Raw genomic sequence first — 19180 nt, 5'->3', positions numbered from 1 at the left:
GCAAAGCCCCCAAAGCACACGTTTGTCACTCCAGCCCCCATGGAGTGAGGGAGTGAGTCCCGAGCCCTTGTACTTTCCCCTTTCCATAGACAAGATGCACAACAGACCAGTCAGCGGGGCCCAGCCCTACAGCAAGGGCAAGACCCGTCAGCAAGCCATGGAAGGCGTCTTCAGCCAAGGCCAGGCTCTCTTGTACTCTGTTCCCTCCACCCGCTGACACTCTGGGAAGCCCAGCGTTTTTCTAGGTCTTTCTTCAGGGCTGGGGAGTGCCAGGGCAGGCTCTCTGCCAACTCAGCAGGTCTGGGGACTTTGGATGTGCTGATGCAGGCAGCACTGCCACACCCCACGGGGCCCCAGCTGGTCAGAGCTCAGCACTGGCCTGGGTCTGGGCCTGGCATTGATGGATTGACACGGAGTTTCAGCCTTTGGGCAAGGACGAAGCCTGTGTAAGTGTTCATTCTGCATGAGGCCGATTCCTAAGCACTTATTTATACTTGCTCACTTAAGCTTTGCGATGACTTTCTGAGGTCAGACTCAACTCTGAAGCATATTTTACAGTTTCGGAAACTGAGACATAGAGACGGACGAACAAATCTACCTGAGGTCACGGCCACTAGCGGTGGGTACCACAGTCCAGGTTCAAACACAGGCTGTTTGGGCCAGGCCACACTCTTCACCACTACGTTATACTATGTCACCTTTTAAACCAGTTTTTTTAAAGAAAAGATAATAGGGTACCTGGCTGGCTCAGTTGGTAGGGCATGTGACTCTTGATCTCAGGGTTGTGGGCTCAAGCGCCACATGGTGGGTAGAGTTTATTTAAAAATAAATAAATAAAATAAAATGTCTGAAAAAAGAAAAAATGAAACGATGCGATTACTTGATCCAGGCTGCCTTTGGCACTGGGGGCCTGAACATGTGACATCGGTCATTACCAGCCCTGTCCCTCTCTCTTTCTCCCTCTCATGCACGTGCGCGCGCGTGCACACACACACACACACCCCGCCCTGTCCTGGTACCGCCAGGCACATCCCTGTAGCCTCCTGGTCCCTCCACAGCCAGGCTTCAGGCCCGTGGGAACACTATGCTCTTGGCTTTGGGTCCAAGTCTATTCTGAAACGTACCACCCCACACCCCCCTCTGCCTGCCACCCCAGTTCCACCCCAGGGCCAGTATTCCTGGAAAGCTTCAAGACGGGTTCTTTCAAGGGGAATTCTTCTGCAGCCAGAATTGGGATAAGCTGAGTAGGGTCCCGCCCACAGCCCACAGAAGCTGCCTCTTGGGGCCAGAAAGCTTGGAGTGGCCGTGGGACATAGGGCTGCTCGTGTCCCGTCTCCATGCTGGGCTTCGGCAGGCAGAGTGCCCTTACCTAGCCTTGCGTGTCTACTGCTTCTGGACTCTCAGAGGAGCTCGGGCCTCTAGCACTTGGCTTTCACCAGCTCTCCTCATCCCGTCCCATCACCAGAGCATGTGCTACTGTAGGCCCGGGCCAGGGCGGGGTGCCCCTGACGGGCAGCCACAGCCTTCCCGCGAGCAGTCAGCGATGCGGCTGCAGCCCATCCCCTAAGGTCGGCCATCAGCCTCCGGTTCACTTTCAGGGCGTCTTCCTGTGGCTCAGGGGCCCCAGGATCATGTCCTCGCCTGTGTCCCGACCCCTGACCCCAGTCCTGGCTATTGTTTCGGCAGCAAGAGAGCCTGACATGGCTGCCCCCAGCCTGGGGCTATGTGTGGCCTGCCCCTCAGCCATTGACTACACGGGCTCCTCCGTGGCCCCACACTGCCAGGCCCTGCCCCTGGCCAGCCCGAGCCAGAGGCCTGTGCACTTCCACTGCCTCCAGGCCCCGTGGGTTTGGGTGGGAAGTAGCTGCCTGGGTGCCAAGGTCTGAGGAGATGGGCCAGGCTCTCCCTCCTCACTGACCTGACCTTTAACAGGACCTTCTAAGCATTCTTTGATCTAGAAATGACACGCGCGTGCACACTCGCACACACACGTACACTCAGCCACACCATCTCTCTCTCTCTCTCTCACACACACACACACACACACACACACACACACACACACACACTCCTCCTCTGCAACACCCCTTCTCCGAACAGTAGCCTCCTAGAAAGAGTATCCAAGCCCCACAAAGCCATGGGCCCTTGACTCAACCCCCGCGCGGTGGTCCTATCTCAGGGAATTTCCCCTCTTGGGTCGATCCCCTCGGGCCCCACTGTCCCTTGGCTGGACTAAGCAACTGCTGCAGTGGCCAGCCCCCACCTCCGCTGTGCCACTGTGCCTGCTCCCGGGGCCACGACACAGAGACCCACGCCGCAGCTCCACACAGCTTCCCAGGACAGCCAGATTGCTCAGGCTCCAGGCCTTTCATTTCCCCTTGCTTGGGCCCCCATGTGCATGCGCAAAATGCACTCCCTGTTTATCTTCCTGACCATAAAGTCATCGGTCAACACTTAAGTACCAGCCAGGCCTTACTGTAAGAGCCTTCCGTCCATGCGTGCATTTGATGCCACAGGAAAGTGCCATTAGTTATACTTGGGGTTCAGACGGGAAACGGAGGCTGAGAAGGGCTGAGGGATGATGCATTCCCACCCATCTTTCCAGATTCACCTTGGGTCCTCTCCCTTCTCCTCCTCACCGCACCCCTGCCCGCTGCCCCAGGCAGGAGCCTCGAGCCACTGCCCCTGGAGTGGGTCCCTGTTGGGGCTGTCGTCTCAGCCCCCGGGGCATTGATGTTTGACCTTCTCCATTGTCCTGGCCCCTGTGAGGGTCTCGCCAGCCCTCTGCCTTGCTGCCCAGCCCCGAGTCTGCAGAGCAGGCAGCAGGCACCTCTTCGCTGCCTGGAGAAGTGAGTCAGAGGAAGGATGGTCAGGACCCACCTCCCTTCTCCTCTTCCTCCAACTCACCCACTCTCCAGCCGCTTTCCTTCCCCTCTCCTCACCCCTGCATCTATCCCTGGGCAACCCTGTCAACACCTCTCCTACGAGTTCCTAGGGGAAAATGGCGGGCCCCTGCCCTGCTCTCGGCCTGGGTCTTGCAGGTGGGAAGCAGAATCTGTGCTGGCCTGAGCCTGGGAGAGGAGTGGGGCTCCAGCAACAACCCCAGCTCAAGGGGGTGTGGCCGGGACCCGAACACTGGGAACTCAGCACCCTGTGTGGCGTCTCCTCTGGGCGGCCACTTCAGTGTGTGTGCGTGTGTGTGTATATATGTGTGTGTGTGTGCTCCTGCACTAGGGCGGGGTGGGAGGGGAGCTGCAGGGGATAGAGACAAATGAACCATTGGGCCCAATGCCATATGTATTTAAGGGGCACCGAGTTAAAAATAGACCCCAAGTGCCCCGAGAGCAGGCAGCAGGCATGCTGACCTCTGGCTCTGATAGAGAGAGGGATTCCAGGAGCTCTGAGAACTGTCCACAGCTCACAGCCTTCCTCATGACTCCCTCTCCTGAAGACGGATTTGCGATTCTGTCAAGTGTCACAGACACCCCAGCGTGGCTGGGTGGCACCCTCGATGTTTTGCGCACTTTGCAGATTACACTGTTTTGTGGCGGGAGAGAAGGAACCTTAGGCCGAGTTGGGACCCCAGCGAGGGATTACTGGGTAGCTGTCCCCTTCCTACCCCCCAGTTGCAAAGGGGATCGAAGTTCCAAGAGAAATGACACTCAAGCTTAGGCAGAGCAAGGCTCGAATCAGGTTTCCTAACTCCCAATACCAGACTCTTTCCACTGTTACATCATGTTGATCGTGTTATATTGCACAGCATTCCTATAGATCTTTTTTTTTTATTATTATTAGAGGGTAAATCTTTTTCTTTTTTTATTGGGAGAGAGGCACAGAGAGAGAATGAGCAGTGGAGGGGCAGAGAGAAAGGAGACAGAACATCCCTTCAGGCTCTGTGCTGTTAGTGCAGAGCCCGACGGGGACCTCGAACTCACAAAACATGAGATCATGACCTGGGCCGGTATCTAGAGTCGGATGCTTAACCGACTGAGCCCCCCAGGCACCCCTAGATTTTGCTATTTTGTGTTGTGTTATGTAATGCCATGTAGGCAGGGGCGGGGGTGGGGGGTGCCCGGTCGTTAGAAGGAGGAGGTGACAACAAAGGCAATTAGGCTGAGGTACAGGCAGCGAGCCCAGCCCGTATCCTCGCCGACCCAGATACCTGAGGTCTCATCTGGTCTCAGGTGTAGTGGGTGCGGCTCGGCTCCCAGCGCCCTAATTAACACCTGTTGACAGTTTCTGGTTTGTGTGTTATCACCTTGGGTCCGCTTATCTTTATCAGAGCCAAAGGTTGATTGGAGCATTCTGGCTCGGGCTCAAAGCAACTCCACTCTGATTCCACGGAGCATTACAAGCACTGTTACGAATAACAGCCCTTTTCCTTCAAGACAGCAGCCCAGATGTCCACTTGTCCGAGAGCTGCATTCTGGAGTCTCTGGCTGGATCTCCATCGTGCCCGCCAAGAAGCCCGCGCAGAGTCCTCCTCTCAGCCAGGGGAGGAGAGTGCTGCCAGGATGAGGAAGTCCACCTGAACTCAGGCCTCCTGACCCGCAGAGATGCCCCAGACGCCTGACCCTGCCAGAACCCCCCACCGGAGGCCGAAACCCCTTCCCCTCCAGCCTTCCCTTGCTGGGACAAAGTTCCCGAGCCTTATCAGTCCAAGAGGCAGAAGGTTCATCTGGCCACCTACGCTCCAGCCCTGCCCCCTCTCCGCTGGCCTCCATGCTCCAGGTGGGTGGGGGTGTGCTCCCAACAGTAGCCTCAGGGCCAGGCCCACAGGTGCTTCCCAGCTGTGGGCCTTGGTTCTACTCCTGGCTCCAAGTCGCAGAGCACCCAGACTTCCAGTGCATCACCTGTAGAAAGGGAATGGACTCTACTCTGCCCTAGAACACCTTTCTTTCCACTGAGACATGGTACCTGAGTCTGACCAAGCTGTCCCCTCTGCATACACCCACCTGGAACGTGGGAGCCCTGAAGGTAGCTCTTTATGTGTCTCGGAGGACCTCACCATGTCCCACTTACAGCCACCTAAACCCCCATCGCTCCTGGGCCAGGTCCCCAGAGGCCCCCCAGGGAAGATGAAGATGCCCTGTGTGGATGTCCTCAGAGATCTCGGGTGGAGACAGCACCTGCCCAGCAGGGGTGTGCGTGTGTGTGTGGGGGTGTGTGTTTGTGTGTCCAACCACACTCCCGGGGCATTGTGTGGAGGGGGCATTGTCCGGAGGGCCGGGCGGTTGCCTTTATGGCTAGGCATAAAAGGTAATCATTGACCACATCAATGCCGCCTTGCGCATCAGTGCCCGCCCAGGCTCAACCCTGCCAGGTCCTGGATTACTTTACAGTCACATAAAAGGAGCCTCCAGACTGGCCTCTGGGGACTTTGGCCCTCATGCAAGGAACGGGAGGGAGCCCTTCCCTGGAGATGGCCTTTTCTTATAACATTTACTCGGTCACTGAAGAGCCCCAGCCTTTTATCAAACACTGCTGGGATTGTCTCAGCCCAGCCCGCCTACACCACAGAGCCCCCATCAACGGGGTCACCCCCTTCCCTCTCTCCTCCGCCTCTCCTTTCAGGACCCACCAACAGCTTGGGGGCATCGAGCAAGGCCCCTCCACAAGCTCAGAAGTCAGGACACATCCGGGAGGCCTTGTTTCCCTTACAAGTTTTATTTTATCGAGCCCTCCTTAACCCTATAGGGTGGGAACCAAGATAATCCCCATCTTATTATTTTTTTAAATGTCTATTTATTTTTGAGAGAGAGAGAGAGAGCACAAGTGAGTGAGAGTGGGGTAGAGGGTGCAGAGAGAGGAAGACAGAGGATCCCAAGCAGGCTCCACGCTGAAAGCAGAGAGTCCGACGCGGGGCTCTAACTCACAAACTGTGAGATCATGACCTGAGCCGAAGTCGGACACTTAACTGACTGAGCCACCCAGGCACCCCGATAATTCCCATTTTATAGACAGGATGACTTGGGCTCAGAGAAGTCAAATAACTTTCCTAAGTCACACAGCTGGTAAATGGCAAACTGCAACAATTTTTCCCGGCCTATAGGGCCGCCTCCTCCAGACTCGTTTGATTGCAGACAGCTGTTGTAAAAAAACAACTCTTGGCACACACCTTTGATATATTTATACACATTCATAAATTGTATGCATGTTCTACTAAATATCTGTATATTAAATAGTAGCAAATACCTGCACCCCAAACAAGCTTTTCTCATCCTGTCATTCAAGCCAGACCGAATCAATGTCAGAGACTCTCCCCAAGGCTCGGTCCTGGAGCCAACACCTGGGGCAGAGAGAGAGGGTGGGCAGTGGGCTGAACCCTCTGTGTGAAGGGAAGGTAGGCCTCAGGCAGGTGAATACACTGGGGAAGGGCATCCCGGACAGATGCTTGAGCGAAACCCAAGAGGCAGAAAATAGCAGGACACGTTCAGGCACAGACAAGAACCCTGCGAACGTGAATGGGAATGGCCAGAGACAATGCTGGCACGGTCAGGAGGGACTAGAAGCAGGTGGCCAGACTGCCAGGCCTTGTCTAAAATGCAGTAGGGAGCCACAGTGGGTTCATGAGCAGCAGCAGTGTGACTTTGCCAGACCTGGATTTTGGAAATGTCTCCCAGTGCGGTATGGATTACACTCTTAGAACGCTATCCTTGGAGTTGAGAATGTGGCCCTTTGAGAGGCACCAGACTGAAGGCCAGGTAAGACTTGCCACACCTCTTCACCTTTGCACGCTGCTCAGCTTGGGGTGACTTGGGCACCCTTACTGGCCTTGATTTTCTTTTTCTTTTTTTTTTTAACGTTTATTTATTTGGGAGAGAGAGCGAATGAGAGTGGAGGAAGGGCAGAGAGAGAGAGAAAATCCCAAGCAGGCTCTGCAGTGTCAGCACAGAGCCCAATGAGGGCTCAGTCCCACGACCTGTGAGATCACAACCTGAGCAGAAATCAAGAGTCAGAGGTTTAACCGACTGGGCCAGCCACGTGCCCCTGGCCTTGATTTTCTGATCTGTAAAGTGGACATAATAATAACATACTAATAATATACTATATAATATAATACTATATTATATATTATATATTATATATATATATATATACTATATTATATATACAGTGAACTTATTACTCCTTCCCCTGGGCTTACCTAGCTCTGGACTCATACCTGTAGTGCAGCATTAGCACATTAGGTGACAGTTACCTGTGTATATTCTGTCACCGTCCCCTCCGGGCTCCTGTACAAGACATTTAGTGGGCCTGGGTAAATTTTCGTGACTTGGTTCAAACCATAAAAAGTGAAATAACAGCAGAAGAGGAGGAAGAGGAAGCAGCGTGTCTAGGCGCGCTTTGCTAAGCTCTTTGTGTGTGTTACTTTCGGAATCCCCTCCTCGAACCCACAAGGCAGGTATATCAGGCAGGATAGGCTTATTTGTGCTGTAGTAACAAACATCTCAACATTTCAGTGTTTTAAAACAGTAAAGGGGCACCTGGGTGGCTCAGTTCGTTGAGCATCTGACTTCGGCTCAGGTCGTGATCTCGCAGTTCGTGGGTTCAAGCCCCGCGTCGGGCTCTGTGCAGACAGCTCAGAGCCTGGAGCCTGCTTCGGATTCTGTGTCCCCCTCTCTCTCTGCCCCTCTCTCACTCACACTCTGTCTCTCTCTCAAAAATAAATAAAACATTTAAAAAGTTAAAACAGTAAAGATTTCTTTCTCTCTCATGCCAAATGAGCATTGCTGGTCACCTGCAGTATGCTGTCCTCACTCAGGGACCCAGGCTGAAGGAAGTCCCCTAGCAACACCATTGTTCCCCATTAACCATGGCAGTGAGAAGGGGACAGGAGAGTTCACGCATTAGCTTTTATTGTTACCTGGGAAGTGGCATTTGTCAATACATTTCATTTGTCAAAACACATCGCTCAGCCACACTCACTTCAAGGGGCCAGTGAAGTACAAATTAGCAGGCCTGTTCCCAGCTCTGTGTCATGCAGGGCCACACGCACAGGCGGGTTGGGTCCATCCCTAGCTGTGCCAACAGCCACTCCCAACAGGGTGACTCAAAGCCCCTTTGTGGCAGAGGTGACCCCTGGTCCAAACGGTACTCACCTCCCCTCTGCTCTGGAACCCTCCTCCACCCTCCCCCTGCCCCATAACATCAACACACAAGAATCTGGGTCAGTCTTTATCTTCCAGCTAAAGTGAACTCATTGAGGAATCAGCCTTGACTTTGGTTAGGCATGAAAATCACAACCATATTTCACGTCTGAGGCTGAGGCATTGTGGGTCTGGCAAGGAGCGCAGGAGAGAGGGGGAAAAGCGGGACAGCTGGCCTCGGGTTGGAATTCAATTTCTTACCAAATAATTACATGCTATCTGCGGGCTGGGATCACACACTTGAGTCTGTGCCACAAGGAGCCTGCCCCGTGCCTTTCCCAGAGCCCATTACCTGTTTTTTCCATCATCATTTGCAACGGGGATTGTGTAGGCTCTGGGGAGGCCAGTCTGCTATGGGGTGTGTGTGTGTGTGTGTGTGTGAGTGAGTGTGCACGACGGCAAGCCAGAAAGGAAGCTACAAGCAGACAAGGTGCGTCTCTTGTGAGCACAGTCCCTGCTGGTGCCGAGGAGAAAGGACAGGTCTGTCTAACTTCTGACCCGGACTGAGGAATAGCCTTCCACGTTGAAAAATGTGGCTCCCGATGAGAGATCGTAAAGAAATACGTTCCACCATGGGAAGACTTCATTCTGCTCCAGGGGCAAGTTAAAGGAGACGCACCAGGCAAAGTGGTGGAGGCTCCGGGGAAAGATAGGTGCTACAGGCAGAGTTTCAGGCAGACAAAGCAGAGCAAAAGGTGAAGGTCAGAGACCAGTGACATTTAGAGGGCAAACTGGGGACAGGGGCAGGGCTGCTGAGGGGTAGGATGGTATCATGGGGAGGTGGGCACAGGCTTTAGGGCCCAGCCACTTATCAGCTGGGTGGCCTGGGCAACTCCCCAGCCCCTAGAAGCCTCAATTAACTGAGGCTAATGAGAGCCCCCATGTCATAGGTATGCAGCCGACGAGGCACTGCCCTGCTCTCCAGGCCTGCAGCTGCTGTGTCCCCGGGCCCTGGTCTGGGGGAGAGGGGTGCCCGGAAGAAATCCTCCCTTCCTCATTGTCCCAGCAGAATGGAGCCCTGGCCACGAGAATCAGATCCACGGGGACGCCAGTTACCGCAAAGGCAGAGCTCCTTGTCTTTCAATCTTTCTTCCAGCCTTACCGTCCATCCCTCAAGACCTTGCTGTGCACCTGCTGCTGTCTGGGACCCTGCTGGTGGGGGTGGGGGTGGAAGAAAAAATTCCAGAGCCTGATCTTTAGGAATTCATTGTCTAACTGGGAGGAGGGGGTGGCTCACGGCCCAGAAAAGGAGGGACAGAAACCATGGTTTGGGGCAGGAGCTGCTCAGGGCCGGGAGGCAGCATCGGGGAAGGAGCTGGAGCCTCAGGGATGGAGAGCATGAGTGCGAGGGCACGGAGGGCAGTGCAGGCAGCAGCACACCTGGAAGAAAGGTCCAGAGGGGCTCATGGGGTGCAGTTGGGTGGTGAACGCAGGATCCTAGCAACAGGAGCAGTAGACCAGGCTGTTAAGTAGTGGTTTGTCCAAAACCTCAGGAGCTACGGTGCAGAAACACAGGAGGTTCTGGTTTTGTTTGGTCAGAGATGGGGAGTGCAGCCAAAGTGTCTAGAGATGGGTACCCAGGAGCCAAAACAGGTGTTGGGGATATGATGCTGAGTTCACGCCACCGCCCCACCCGGGGCAGACAGAGGAAGAACACATCTCTCTGGATGGGGTCCCCACCTCCTCTGCCCAGTAGGCCTGGGGACAGGACGTCACTTTACCACCCCACACCTCCCGGACCCAGCCTGGGTTGACAAAGGGGCCCCTCGCCCCGCCTGGGGGAGCTGAGATGCGGCATTGTTAAGCTGGAAGTGAGTCACAGAGCTTTTCCTTCCTTCTCTTTCTCTCCACTTTGCTTGCCTGACACCTTGCGCACTCTCATTCTCTCCCTCTCTCCCCCACCTCGCACACCTTTCAAACCACGAGCTATAACTAAGTGGCTTATCAGCACAAACCCCTCCATGCAGCGCTGGGGAAGGTGAGGGGCCCGGCTCAGGGGTCTGGTCCGAGTGTGTGGATCAGCAGAATGTGTGCCTGTGTGCGTGTGCACACAGGTGTTGCAGAGGCTCTGACGCGCTGGATGTCTGAATTTGTGAGCTGTCTGTCTGTGGTTGAGGTCAGGAAAGGGAATCTGTGAGGGAGCACAGCGTACATGTGTCTGTGAGGTTGTGGTTGGAGGAAATTTCCATGGGGACAGGGCTGTGGGTTCATTGGCTGCGGGATGGGCACAGGTGTACGCGTCGTAGGTCGCTACCACTGAGGGGGAGGGCGTGGGTGGCAGGAGCGTATTTGTGCCCGAGGTGTGTCCACAGGGACATCCGTGTTGTGGAGGAGGTGGGTACTGGGCGTGGAGGAAATATTTCTGTCTGTGTTTGTGTAGGCGTTGGGGGTGTCTGTGCCTGGGCAGTCTGCTTTGCCCCTGGCTCTGCAGGATGTGAAGGGACTTGGGACTTGAGTTTGTGACTTGAGGCCGGTGTCACACCCTTCAGTTACATTTCCCTCAGCCTGGCCAGAGGGCTGGAGATAAACCCAAGTCAGCATTGATGGCTATGGCGGCGGTGATGTCACATTGGGGGGGGGGGGGGTGTGCGGGGGGTTGGGAGGCTCATCAGACTGAGCACTTGGCCTAGGGAAAGAGTGAAGCCAGGGTCTGCTCTCTCACTCCCTCCAGCTGTCCCTCACCTGAGTCCACCCACATGCAGAGTCCAGCCAGACAGAAGACCCACCGGCCACCAGCGGGCAGGACTCAGCTCCACCAATATGCGGGTCTTGTCCCCCACGTAGGAGCCCCTCCCATCCAACCCTGCGCCCCGCTAGGCTGCATGCCCCACATGTCTCCCCAGCATCCCCAGGCATAAAAGAGGAACAATGATATCTACAGAAAGGGGTTAGCTGCACCCCAGGTCAGCCTGGAGTTGTGGCCACAGGGAATAGAGCTAATCACTCATGCTTCCTTCTTACCTCTCCTACCTCCCGAGAAATAGTTCAGTTGGATCCTCCCCAGGGTGGGGGCGGGTGGCGGTGAAGGTCCTTGGGCCGTCTCTAGGGGGCGCTGACAGGCAACCAGCACGTGCCCGCACCTGCCAATGGAATAAATGGGCAACAGACCGGGCAGGCCAGGGAGGGGCCGGGGGCTGTGTGAATGGGGACAGGAGTTTAGCAGGGCCTGACGGAAGGGCCTGTCTGTGGAATGTGTGACTTCTCTCACCCTCTGGCAGCAGGAAGAGCACCAAGGCGCCTCTGAGGATTCAATCCCAGGCTCACACGGACTGGGCTCCTTGGAGGGGCCGACCAGGTGGTCCCTGGGTGCTTGCTTAAGTCCCCACTCTCCCTGGGATGGCGGAGGGAGGCTGGTGAGGGATCACTGGGATGTGTCTGCTTTCCCTCTCCTCTGCGGGCCTCACCAAGGCACATTCTCCCTCCAGAGCCCCTCAAGGAGATGAGAATCCTTTCCTTCAGCCCCAGGAGGTGGCAGCAGGCGGGGTGAGGGGGCCATCCCCCAGCATGGGCCCAGGAGGGAAGGGTCACTGGGGGACTGTGCTCCCCTAAACCTGGCTCCCTTCTCCTGGGACCAGGCGCCCTGCGTTGCCCGCGTTGCCAAGAGGGCGGGTGCGCCAGGGTCAATTCTGAATTCTGGGGGGTGGTCCTGGTCCAAGGAGGTGGTGTCTTCCTCTAGCACAGCCCATCCATAAAGGGCGTTTGTGCGCAGGCCACACCGCCCACCTGGGGCTGGGGGCAGGGGCTGCTTCGAACACAGCACCACAGTGAAAGCGGGACAAACGCGCCTGTGTGCGCCCGGGCCGAGGTGCCGGAGGAAGCGCGGTCGGGGGCCGAAGTGTTAATGGGCCTCCTTCCTGCCCTGTCCATGCCAGCTCCTCGGTGCTCATCCCTCTCCCCTGAAACGGCCGCTTCCGCCCCGGCCCTGGCCGCGGACCTGTCCTACTTTAACAAACGTCCCTCTCAAGCCTCGGGTTTATGGCTTTTCCGTGCGCCTTCCTTCATGCGGTCGGGAACCAACGCTCCGGCCCGCAGAGCAGGGGGGTGGGTGGAGGGGGCGGGGCCTGGCCGAGCAACCTAAGGGGAGGCTGGGATCCTTGCCTCAGGGGGACAGGGCCCGGCCCGGGAACAGCACCGGAGGGAGGAGCTCTGTCCCGAAGGAGTCAGCCGCAGGGGCCGGGAGGGGTCCCCAGAGAGGACAAGGAGACCATGCCCAAAGGAGACCGCACCAGCCCAAACAATGGTACTTGCGGCTTTGGGGTTTTTTTTCTTTTTTACTTTTTAAGTTTATTTATTTTAAGAGAGAGAGAGCAGGAGAGGGGCAGAGAGGGAGAGAGAATCCCAATCAGGTTCCGCACCATCAGCATGGAGCCCCACGTGGGGCTCGAACCTACGAACCTTGAGATCATGCCCGGAGTCGAAACCAAGAGTTGGGTGCTTAACTGACTGAGCCACCCAGGCGCCCCGCCTGTGGCTTTGTCTTTAAATGGGACGTTTCTTAAGCACCAAATGCACCCTATGGTAAGTCCTGTGATTTTCTGATCTCGTTTCATTCTCAAAAAACTCGCTAGTACCATGACCCCCATTTTACAGATGACAAACTGGGGTCCAGAGAGGTTAAGTAGCACAGGCCCAAATCACAGAGCTGCCTAGTGGCAGTGTGAGGACTCAAGCCCAGGGAGCATCCACGTGTTGAAGATAAGCCACTATGCTGTTCATTCTTGTCAGTCGCTGGTGGGCTTTCGTAGCTGGGCCTGGGACCGTCCCTGAGTCCCGAGGTCAGTCTCAGGAGGGCCAGGGAGGAAGCGTTCGATCCCAGAGCTGCCTCTGCCTTGAGACTAGAGCCCCAGGCCCCCATGGGCGGCAACGTCACATGGAAGCTGACACCTCCCAGGTAAGGAGACACGCTGTTGAATCTCTGTGGAAGCTGCTGATAAAACACGCCTCCATTTCAAAGCGTGACCGAGTATACACTTGCTGCTGGCCATTTTTATTTTTTTCTCAAAGGATTTTTAAAGTACAACTGCTATCGTGGGGAGCAAAATGTTTCAATTCTGTGCAAGAGCGTCTGTGCTCAAAAAGTTCAGAAGCCACTTTACAGACTGAAACACCGATGCCCTGAGAGGGAGCACACCCTGGCGATGTTTCAGCGCAAGCTGGGGCCCAGGGACCTACTCAGTGGGGTGAGGCTCCCTTTTTGCCTGGTCAGAACACCCCGCACGTCTCATCAGAGAAGGGGGCCTGCATGGCTCAGTCGGTTAAGTGGCCGACTTTGGCTCAGGTCATGATCTCACGGTCTGTGAGTCCAAGCCCCGCTCTATGCTGACCGTGTGAAGCCTGCTTGGGATTAGCTCTCTCCCCCTCTCTCTCTGACCCTCCCTTGCTTGTGCTCTCTCTCTGTCCCTACCCCACGTTTAATCACCCCCCCAATAAATAAATAAATGAAAGAAATACTCGTTTAAAAAATAAAAGGAAGGGGGCGTGCCCCAGGGCTGCAGAAGTAGGCCCCAGGGATCCAACCTAGTGGGCATGGGGCTTGGGGGACCAAGGGGCGAAAAGAAACTCAGGGGCCTCCCCGTCTCCCCCCTCCACCACCACCTTACCTGCCATTTGCTCCTCAGAGCTTTTCCTCACGTGGGCATTTGCAGGTCTTGCTGGGGGAGAAGGCAGCTATATATGGACAAGAGGAAGCTGGGGGGCTTTTTTCAGTGGGGAAGGTCCCCATACTCCACACAATTGGGCCAAAGGGAAAGACCCCTCCAACCCCCACTGTGAAAGGAAGCGAAGGAAAGACCTTTCTGGGCCATTTTCTGTGTGGCCGGCACTGTGTTTTCACAAGTTAGTAGATTTCCTTTGATTTTAATCTCAACAATCCTGCAAAGCAGATCTGACAACTCCCATTTTTAAAGACCAACTTCAGAGAGGCGAAAAGCTATTAAAAAGCAGCGCCAGCACCTAAACTTGACCCTGCGTGGCGGGCCGATCTGTGTTCTGGGGGCTCAGAAGGGCTGCAAAGAGGGCTGAGGGGGAGGCGGGGGAGGCCCAGCCCCCACAGTCCCAGCCCCAGTGAACATCCTCTCTGCCTGCCTTTGTTCACAAAACCGAAAAAGTGATGATGGTTTTCCTTCCTCTCTTTAAGAAAACAACAGAATCAAAACAAACAGAGAAGGGGAACTCCCCTCCCGTAGCTTTTGCCAGAAAGAAAAGGAAGAAACAGTCCCAGTCATGCTCTGGGCGGCCCTGCTGCAGGGACAGGGCCTGGAAGGGGAAGAGAGAGGGCCCCTCGTGAAAACCGAAAGCTGCAGTTGCCCCCACCGCATGGTCTCGCTCCGAGCTCCTGGGCCTCACCACGGCAACCGGGCCCCCTCGCGAGGCCTCGCCATCCGAGTTCGGACACACACAGCTGAGGCAGCTGGAACTTTCTGGAGGGCTTCAGGAAATCCCAAGGAAGGACAAAGAGGAAATTAAAACACACAAGTCCAAGAAATAAAAACAGCTCCCAGAATGCACGCTGCCACCGTTGACCTCCCACGGCCTGTTCCCACTTAGGGCCCCCAGGCCCTGCCCCATCTCCCCCTCCTGAGCTACCTGCACTGTAGTCCCCGTCACAGGGTCCTCTCCTCCCTAGAGTCAGGTTTGTCTGTACCTGAGTAGCCACAACGGTCGAAATCTGGAGCAGTCCTGGGCTGGAGGTATTGCAGGATGCCCACCCTGACCCTGGCCAGGGCCCTCCCATTCACCACCTAGCTCAGAGCGTGGTTCCAGATGGGCTCGCATTGGGGAGACTGAGGGCTTCAGAGATCCGCCCCCCGCATGTAGGATGGCGGCCTTAAAGGCTCAGCAATGTCACCAGTAACAGGTCTTGGTCTCACAGAAGCAGCCCACCAGCCAGCCTCACGGGACTCTAGGGCTGACGAGATCGTTTGAACACTGCCTGGGTAGATTAAGGAGTTTGTGGTCTGGGTCCAAGGTCCAGTTGTAGCTGGAGAAAAGATTTTCCCCATTGAGACCCGTCTTAATGACTGAGTACTGAGTCATGTACTCAGTACAGCACCCGGTCCTGTGGGGAATGTATGAAGACAGAGGAGGCTCAGAGCCTCCCAGGGACATGAGAAAGATGGTGGCAGAAGAGGATTATCCTACACAGAGGACAGTCTGAACAATGGAAACTCCTCCCCTCTGGGAGCTGTGGGGGGTCCCAGGGCGAGAGTCATGTTGCTGACTGTTGATTCCTGCACCTCTGGGCTCCAAGCTCCCTCTTATATCCCGGGGCTGAAAGTTCCCTACACTTAGTAGGTGCTCAGCTGGCAGCTGTTGGACGAACAGCCACTGTCTGGGTTTGGTGTGGGTTAAATGATGTGCATCCTTCGGCGCCTGGGTGGCTCAGTGGGTTAGGCGTCCGACCTCAGCTCAGGTCATGATCTCACAGTTCATGAGTTCAGGCCCCGCGTCGGGCTCTGCGCTGACACATCAGAGCCTGGAGCCTGCTTTGGATTCTGTGCCTCCCTCTCTCTCTGCCCCTCCCCTATCTGTGTTCTGTCTCTCTTTCTCTCTCTCTCTCTCTCAAAAAAAAAAAAGCATTAAAAGAAATTTTTAATAAAAATTAAGAAAAATAAATGAGGGGCATCCTGCGTAGGGATACACAACACTCCCCGCTTTCCTCAGCATTATGAGGATGGCAGTTTGCTGTTCCACTGGCCCAGGAAGCATCTCCAGGGCAGGCACTGAATGGTAGTGGTCCTGCATCCTCTCCTGGGTCCCAGCTCAGTGTTGTACCCTTGGAAGGGCTCAGTAATTCTCGTAGACCAGGGGATAGAGCTTGGAAAGGGGGCCTGGAAAAGTGGATTTGGTTTCTCCCCAGCCCAGAGCACCCTCCTCTGCCAGCCCCAGCCCACTCTTACTGTCTTTAGGACCTGCTTTATCTGCCTCCTCCAGGAAGCCTTCTCTGCCACTCACCTTGGATCTCCCTCCATGTTCCTGCTGCATGTGTGGTATGTAAGTCTGGTTGGATGCACTGTTAGCGAGCACTTTCCAGTGTAGGCAGCTGGCTCCCAAGAGAGTGTAGCCCTCTCTCTCCCTGTCTCCCCTGTCTCCCCCCACCCCGCCCTTGGCTTCGGAGTCTGGCTCAGCAGCAGCCCAGCATGAGTTCGATGAGTGAATTAATGAATTTGCACTGTGACCTTGAGCAAAGTCCCTCTGTGCGTTCTAACAAGAGGGAAACACTGTCTTTCTTGGGTAAGTGGGAGGAGAGGGCCCAGAGGCGGAGGAGGCAGGGCCAGGAGAAGAATGGAGTGGCTTGTGACACTCACCATGGCCAGATGGGACCTAAAAGGGGCTCATCCATTGATAGCCAGGGTAGAGAACTGTCGGACACCGGACGTGCTCCTGGTGGGGGCTTTTCCCACAGGAGGGCGGAAGGGCGTGGTCCGCTGGCAGACCCAGTTTCAGAAAGGTCTATGTTTCCAGACTCTTCCATCAGGTAATCAGGCCCCGAACCTTCCCACAGGATCCGCCCCGCCCTCCTGGCCATCAGCACCAGTCGTGACCTTGAATCGGTTACCACTCACCCCTGGTCGTCCAAGTTCTCTCTACCGACCAGGGCTTAAGGTGCCGCCATGGGCAGGTGCCTGGGCAGGAGCCCAGGGACGGAATCCTGGCCGGCTGACCACCCCCCGCCGAGGTGTTGGCCCAGGCCAGCGGGTTTCAGGTTTCAGCTTTCAGAGTGTTTTCCTGTCTAGGGCACTTTCTATTTTTCAATACCTTTCCTATCACAGCCAAACAACCAAAAAGGAAATTGGTGAGCCTTCTCAGGGCTGGGAGAGTGGGGGTGGGCAGAACCCACCCTGGGAAAGGCAGGAGGCCGGAGGCCGGCCTGGAGGGGGAGAGGCCCCTCTACCCCCATAACCCCGCCCTCCCACTCCTCTCCCCGCAGGGCTGACTCATTGTTTTGCAACAAACAGCAGGCAGCCAGGCCCTGGCAGTTTCTCGAAGTCCAGGCTGGGTTCAATCCCGGCCCTCCCAACAGTCCCAGCCGGGCCCGGAACGATTGGGTTATCTCTGCCCGCATCCCCTTTGTTTGGGGAAGCCACTAGCTCACCCGAGGTAAACAAACCCTGGCCGAGTGAGAAAGGAGGTACCCGTTATCTCCCGAGGCCACAGAAGCCAGGCGGGCTGCGGGGCTGGAATCTCCCACATCCACCCCCCAACCCCCTCACCCAGAGAAGCTCCCCTGTGGAGGGGAGTGGTTTCAGAGCACAACGTCCAGAGCCCGGTGCCTGGGTTCAAATCCCAGCTCTGCCACTTACTGCCAGTGACCTTGGGGAAGTCACTGACCCTGTCTGCTTCCACCTCTCTATCTGCAAAATGTCGGGATTAACAGCACCTACCTCGTAGAGTTGTTGCGTTCCTATTTAGAAAGGGTTGTCTCAATAACGTTAGTTTTTAAAGAGTTATGTGTAGGTGGTGTTAAATGGGCAGGGAGGGGGTGCGGGGGTCTATAAGTAATGTTAAATAAAATAAGCCCAATGCCCAAGGCCAGGCTCTGAGAGGATTTCCAACCCCCAGCCCCACTTCTCGCAGCAGGCCAGCTCCTTCACTCTGCATCCCTGAGCTGAGGGCATTGATGGGCCACAGCAGGATAAGCACTGAGGCCCCAAGCTCCTTTTCAAATGGAAGTTGTGCGGGGAAATCCTCGAGGGAGGTAGGCGCCAGCCTGGGAGGGCCTGACCACCTGAGGGGTTGCACTGAGAGGCTTTTTGGATTCCCGCAAGAGGTTTTGGAATTTCACAAAGGTACCCGCAGGGATGGAGAGCCTTGCAGAGGTAACGTGATACGGGAGAGGGGGGCAGGGCTGCAAGCTCTGCCTGAAGTCCAGCAACGGAACCCGTCCTCCTGCCATTTTCTTTTCTGGGCTGCTTTTCCCAAAGAGCTGATTTCTTAGGCTTAAGTTCCAGATTCAGGTCTTGATTCTGACACTTACTAGCTGGGAGTCTGGGCAAGTGACTTCCTCTCCCTAAAGCTCCATTTCTTTGTCTGTGACAAGAGATAATAATCCCACCTTGCAGGGGATTGAAAGAGGCAACACGGGCAAATCTCTTAGTGCGGGGCCCGGGTGCAGACCCAGGGCTCCATTATTAGTGGGTGACCGGTGCCACCCCCTCCCCCACGTCTCATCTAGGTCCTGGGAATCTCCTTACCTCCGGTCTGACTTCCATTTGGCAGTGGATGCCCACCTCCACCTTCGACCCCACCCTGCTTTCTGCATCCTTTCCCATGAGTCTAAGAGCCTGAGGCTGGCTTCTCAGCCTCTTCCTTCCCGGTTCCCTAGTGGTCCCAATATCATACACTGTTAATAGTGCCCAACACTGTTAACAACAGTGTCACCAGCCCTGGGACCCTAGGTCCCAGTCACGGGTCTTCTCCAAGTCTCTGTCATTCAGTCATTCATTCAGCAAATATTTCTGAGCACCAGCTCTGTGCCTGACACTGTACAGGATGCTGCAGGAACAATGGTTAATGAAATAGAGTCAAAGTCTAGCAAGGGAGACATCTATGAAATATATATCCAAACACATACTTATTGAATGCTACAGAGAGTGAAGGGTGCTATGAACTAATATCTCCTGGAGGGCTCAAGACATGGTATTCCTGAGGTTTAAGTCAGGACATGAAGGATATCTAAGAATGAAAAAAGCTGGGGAAGTAGAAAGAGAGAACTGCGTATAGACAGCAGAAATAGCATGTACCAAGGCCCTGAGGTCACAAGACTTTGGTACCTGTACTGAAAGGAGTCCATATTGAGTGAGCAAAAGAGAGACTCAAGCTGAGGTTGGAAGGTAGAAAGAATCCAATCGGGTGGGACCACATAGGCCTCGGGAAAGATTTCAGACTAGAAACACTGAGTAGTTTTAAGGACTGGGGGGGAGGGGGGGATGTGGTCAGAGCTCTTTCAAAAATGTCTCCAGTAACTGAATGGTGATGACTTGTGGTGGATTCAAGGAGACCAAGGAGGAGACTATCTTTCAAGGGAGAGG

Source organism: Hyaena hyaena, unplaced genomic scaffold (assembly GCF_003009895.1).
Source record: "Hyaena hyaena isolate Hyena2069 unplaced genomic scaffold, ASM300989v1 scaffold_64, whole genome shotgun sequence".
Lineage (NCBI taxonomy): Eukaryota > Metazoa > Chordata > Mammalia > Carnivora > Hyaenidae > Hyaena > Hyaena hyaena.
Note: the sequence above shows the minus strand (reverse complement) of the source record.